Raw genomic sequence first — 6,311 nt, 5'->3', positions numbered from 1 at the left:
CGATGGCTGCGTAACAAAAGCCCTCAGCTTACCACTGTGAAGCTTGCACACTGTTTCCCCTGCGCTGGTAAAGAGTTTCATCACACAGTGTGTGGGCGCCACAGCAGTAAGCCACAGGCCTGTGTTAGGCTTCTGTCGGATGCTGCGCTAGCGTTAATGTCTAGCTCAGTGTATAAAATAAATAAAGGCTCCAGGCACTCAAGGGTTCCAGCTCAGGCAGATTTATTGAAGGAGAAGGACAACAACGTTTCGACCTCACAATGAGGTCTTTATAAAGTGCCTGGAGCCTTTATTTATTTTGTTCTACTGGGGAGCTGGCCCTTCCTGGCACAGTTAAGCACCTGAGTTCCTTTGGTGTGTGTGCAGATTCCTCATTCTGGTGACTAGCTCAGTGTATAGTGATGAGAGTTAAGATGTACCAACATCAATGCCTGGCTCATGCTGTACCATATGCTTGGCTCATGCTGTACCATATCTGTTCTGTAAATGTTATGTAAACTTAATTTTTTTATAAGTTAATAATTTATTTTTTTCAGATTCGTAGTTTTTTTCCAGTTCACATACGTTTACAAATTTGTGAAGTAAATATTGCCAACATATTTTTTTTTGTGGGGTGGGTGCCACATACAGAATCCGCCATGGGTGCCAAATACTCTAGGTACGCCCCTGGTTGCTGGTTTAGGCAATCTCTCAGCAGCTCATCCTTGAGTGCCACCTTACTTATGTACTCCCAGATGGGGTTTCATCCAGGGCGGTGGCTTTGACGCTTACCAGACCCCATTCATCTTCTTTCGTGGTGTTGGACTTTAGGTGGAAAGCTCTGTAGCTCTGTAGGTTGTCAGTTCTTTACATCAGTGGCTTCCATGTCCTCTTTCGGCCAGCTCGCTATGCTGGGCAGGGTTTCTGATGACTGGTAGGGTGTATATGTTGATACACTGCCCTTACACACACCTGCCCATTTACACGTGTATACACATTCACTGTCCTCACACTCCCCTGCCTTTACACATAAACACAAACACGCACGCTGTCCATACACATACACACGCACACTGCCCATACACACACACATGCACGCTGCCCATACTCACACACACCAGCTTACAAACACACACATATATACACAACCCTTACACACTCACCAGCTTACAAACACACACATATATACACAGCCCTTACAGACACACCAGCTTACAAACACACACATATATACACAGCCCTTACACACACACCCTCTTACAAACACACACATATATACATAGCCCTGTCCTGTGGTGGGAGCGCAGGGTCTGTCACTCCAGGCCTCTGCTTTAGTGCTCCCTCATCACTCACCAGGCTATTGATGCAGAGTGCAGGGGTGACGTCATATCCCGGCACTCTGCATCATTTGCCGGCGCGTGGTGGTTAGGGAGAACGGTAGCCGAGGTCTGAAGTGACAGACCTCGCACTCCCTAATGTTCGTTAGATTATCATATCCCCAAACAGCCCTGCTCATCGGACACCTCCTCCCGAGACCAGCGCTGAGGGTGCCTGGGTGCGCATTGCCCACGCGGGCACCTGATGAGCAGGGGTGGTTGGGGAGAGCACAATCGTGCTGCTGCCTCAGCAGTCCCTTGAAGATCGGCCCAGGGGAGGCAGCCTTTCCGCTCGCCCCCTTCCCTATAGAATCGTTACTGTTTTTTTAGGGGCTTAGTGGTGAATCACATTGCTGTTGAGCTGGTTAGGGAGATCCGTGACCTCCCCAACCAGTCCTGGAGGCATCATCCTCGTTGAAAATCTTCAGGTCCGAGAAGTGGATACTGTCACAACTCCACTTAAAAGTAAAACAGACATTGCCTGGTAAGTCATTAATGTATGTGACCACCTGTTGTAGTTCCCTCAGCAGCCTTGCATAAATGGCTGGTTAGCTCAGTTGGTTAGAGCGTGGTGCTAATAACGCCAAGGTCGCGTTTTGGATCCCCGTACGGGCCATTACTTTTGTAAATATTTTCCAGCCTTACAGAAATTTAAATTTAATTGGAAGTATTACAGTCACTTACATTTGCTAAACGCTATTATTCGAACATTCTAAATTAAAAATGTATGTAACATGTTGAATACGAACTGAAAATACAAATAAAGAAAAAACTGGCCCGTACGGGGATCGAACCCGCGACCTTGGCGTTATTAGCACCACGCTCTAACCAACTGAGCTAACCGGCCAATATCTGCGCAGTACCAAATTCAACGTGTAACATACGGCACACAGGTTTATTCTGTCGGTCATTAACTAGTTCTAACAACTGGGGCTCATAAAACTGTGGTTTTGCTTAATTGTATAAAATATCATGTTCCACGCAGCAAAGTTTTTCCTCCACTATACAAACAAAAGATGGGTCGTATAAATATTTACCAAGGTGCATTAGTAATGCATTCACACAATGTAATTCCAGTTAACACGCATTTACACAATGTAAAAGGATTTAATTAATTAAAAAACAAAGCCTCCCCGTCGGGGAATCGAACCCCGGTCTCCCGCGTGACAGGCGGGGATACTTACCACTATACTAACGAGGATAAGCTACGAAGGTCTCGCCACTGCACCGAGCATAAATATATGTAAAATAGCTGGTGAGTAGCGTGCGATTGGGGTGCTCAATATCGTCTTGTCTCTGCTTAAACTTTTATGATATCATTCCTTGCAGTAGCTTTACCAAGTTGTAGGATAGAACTAAATATTCTATGCATTAGTCAGTTAGCCACCTTATTCAGACTATAATTGGATTTTAACAAACTAGTTATATTTCAAATCTATGTATGCAGCTGTATGAGTCCATTTTGTTCTTGCATTTTAATTTAACTGTTAGGGCAGAAGGTATCTCTGTAGCTCTGGGATGATTCACAATTACAGTGTAAGAAATAACACAAATGCAAGTTTTTCTTCAGCAATACCGTACCTTATTTAAAACCTGGGTGGAGTGTTTGTTTTTAATTATTTTATGCTGCTCATAAGTTTACTTTTTATTTTTGTTTTTAATCATCAATATTTATGTATATTTTAACATTTAGCTATTTAAACGGTATATTATACTCAATGTATTGCGCACTGGTAAAATGTTATAAACAGCGCCACCTATCACCGGCATGTGTAAATGCTTAATATTAAAATGAATTTACCACTTCCATAGGGCTCACTGGAGGCATTAGGCATCGTTTTGTGCACCTCGCTAATGGAAACAAATCTTTAAGAGGTTGTGAATCAAGATGAACTAGATTTATCAAATTGGGCAAAAACTTGCATATAGCACTTTGGTTATATTTTTGTTCAGTTTGCTTTTTTGTTTCTCTCCAGAATACAAATACACAAATTGCTTGCATCAGTAATAAAACATGCCACAAAGGTACAAAGTGAGCAACAAATTAAAAAGGATGAAAACAGCCTGCTGGTCAGTTGCATACTGTAAAGTATGGCTCTCCAATTAATGAGGCAGCTGTGTGATAGGGTCTAGTCAGAACCTTCAAGTATAAATTAAAAATATACCAGCACAGGCTTAAAGCATATAAATGAAGATTTTAGGGTACTGCTGACATAACTAATGTGTACAAACAAAGCAAACAATCACAGCACATCTAGCAAATACTGTCTAAAAGCACCTACCTTATGTCACACTACATGCCTATATATATTGCTAATAATATAATAATAATATATAATCCTAACATGACTGTATTGCTTACCATTAGCTAAATCTACCAAATTGTTAACACAACACATGGTTATTGGTAATCGTGGCCTATTATAGACACACGTATTTGTTTGGCTATTATAGAACATGTATTATAAAACATGCATACATTGAGTAGAAGGAGGAATTTGCTTAAAAATTAATTGGCTGTAGCCTCCCTTAAACATGTATTGTAAATGCCATACAGTGTGTCATTGTGTTACTCATGCTTGATAGTGACATTCTCTTGCCTGATTTTAGGATCGGGGAGATGACAACACAGCAAGCACCACCATTTTGGCGGAAGTTCGCACCGGGTTATGTCCGCAGAGGTGTGGATGAAGCTACCAGAATGAAGATAAAAAATGAAGAGAAGGGAGAAGATGATGAAGACGAAGATGATGTGAAAGTGGTCGTCAGTGAAGGTAGGGAAACATTTAGAGAGCATGAGAGAGAGTGAACAAGAGTCTGTGAGGGAGTTAGAGTAAATGTGGGTACCAGGCAACAAATTTTGTTCCCAAATTTAAAATGCCGGACCAAATGGGCAGGGACTGAAATTCATTGTCGGAATTGTTTTTGGCCCATTGGCACATGTCTAATATAAATATATTATATATACACATAGTATATATGCATACACATAGTACTTACTGCATCTTCCACTTCCCTCTTTAATGTTCCTCATGACCTGCAGCTCCCTGACGCAAAATGTGGCTATCATCCTCCCTCACTGACACTGCTTGCTGACAAATGATGTTATTCCAGGGCATGCAGTGTCAGTGAGGGAGGATGATAGCCTCATGTTGCAGGACCCAGTCCTATCTCCACCACTCAGAACAATAGAACCTTGGAGAAATTGCTCCATGTGATCCACCATTAATCCATCCCTAGCTGTAGACCACTGGCAAATGGTTAATTTCCACTCTATACTAAACTTAGTACATAAAGCAAAACCCTAATTTATGACAGTCATATGCACTAAGTCATTGGAGCTCATTAGACATTTAGTGTTATGTTTGTCACAAATTCTCTTGCTACCTATTTCTGCACTCATCTCAGGGCTCTTCTGTTGTAACTTGTCAACAAACATTTACTTTGATGAGTTCCTGTCTGTGTTATTTGTTGCGAAGCCTTTGGGTAAATGTCTACTTTGTCCGATGGATAAAAAGCAGCTGTTTGTATCTAGAATTTAATTTATACCCACACCTGGGGACTTCCCCTTGTGGGCCTGTCAGCTCTGGTTTTTGTTTTCTTCTAGCACGCCTAAAAAGGACACTGTACAGACCACACAATTACATTTCAAACCTTGTTCACAAGCCAAATTGATGACAGAGCCTGATTAGGTAGCTACGGTCTGTAGCTAATTGATGTGAAAATCTGGAGAAGCTCCTTGTCTGCATTACCTATGCTCAACCATTTTAAACTCAATGTGTTCCTCTATTCCATCTTCTACATCGTACCTACAAGTCTTTTTTATTTTACATTACTTCATAAAGCGCCGGCAGATTTTCTTCGATATTCAATATTCTGAGCATATTCTGCGTACTGTGCATGTGCAAAGGGGTGTTTTTTAGCATTCATGCATTGGGACACCATTCTACTGCCCACGCACCCTTGTAGGTAAAATAGAAACAGAATTTGATGGCAGATAAGAACCATTTTGGCCCACCTGGTCTGCAGAGGCTCAGACCTTATTCAGTCATAGGTCTTGTCTTATATTCAAGATAGCTTCATGCCTATTCCACGCATGTTTATCCCCTTAATGACAAAGCCCGTACATGTTGCATTGTTTTCAATGGGTTTAGGGACCGCCCATTGTCCTTAAGGGGTTAAATTCCCTCACTGTATTAGCTTCTACCACTTCTACTGGAAGTCCGTTCCATTCATCCACCACCATGCAGTTCCGTATTCATGTCAACCTATAGTAATGGTATGAATACTGCAAACAATATTTACTCCCACATACTCTTTTATCCAAAAACACAAACAAACATTTTTTGCACCTTACTTCGAAACATCTAATGGATGATTGTTAAAGCTTTACCTGCGGCTACCATACAGTGCGTTATAGGCAATGTAAGCTCCATCTATTTGCCTTTATTTGCTTTTTTATGCATTTTGTGTCAGCCTTAATATGTATTACGTTCTTCCTTCATTGCTTTCTGAAAGATGTAAAGCTTGTGAGAAAATTGAACCTACTCAGCTACCATAGCAGGAGCTAATAGCATCGAATCCCATCCCCCATCACCCTTCTGCATTTATTGACATATAATGAATTTAGTAGAAGGCAGTCGCAGCTGGTTTCACTAGCTCATGCATGGTTGGGGCATAATTTTTGTCTCCCCTTTACACTTGTCATACATAAAAGCATTTCACAATGTGCATTTTCTGTCTCGGCAGCAGTGTGGATGCTGATTATAGAAGAGGGCTTATAACACAATGCTGGGTGTCTTAAGAAGCAATAAGAAACATAAAGAGTCAAAATCCACTTCTACATAATCAGGTTTTTTTTCTACGAAAGGATTTCTTTGGACGCTTCACAATGATTAGCAATGGGAAATGCCATGTTTGGCTGCTCTTCTATTTAAATCTTTTCCAAGAATGTCA

The 6,311-nt window shown here is 41.4% G+C and overlaps 2 non-coding genes across 2 annotated transcripts; both read right to left on the bottom strand.

The window, feature by feature from the left end:
• Positions 1-2,128: 2,128 nt before the first annotated feature.
• On the bottom strand, positions 2,129-2,202 carry TRNAI-AAU (transfer RNA isoleucine (anticodon AAU)). Its single transcript has one exon. It is a non-coding gene; the product is annotated as a tRNA-Ile (tRNA).
• A 282-nt stretch (positions 2,203-2,484) lies between these two features.
• Positions 2,485-2,556, bottom strand: TRNAD-GUC (transfer RNA aspartic acid (anticodon GUC)). The gene has a single exon. It is a non-coding gene; the product is annotated as a tRNA-Asp (tRNA).
• Positions 2,557-6,311: the final 3,755 nt, after the last annotated feature.

Source organism: Sceloporus occidentalis, unplaced genomic scaffold, assembly GCF_023333645.1.
Source record: "Sceloporus occidentalis isolate IW3139 unplaced genomic scaffold, rSceOcc1.0.p SCAF_37, whole genome shotgun sequence".
Lineage (NCBI taxonomy): Eukaryota > Metazoa > Chordata > Lepidosauria > Squamata > Phrynosomatidae > Sceloporus > Sceloporus occidentalis.
The sequence above is the reverse complement of the archived record's forward strand: the minus strand, read 5'-3'. Positions and strand labels throughout refer to the sequence as shown.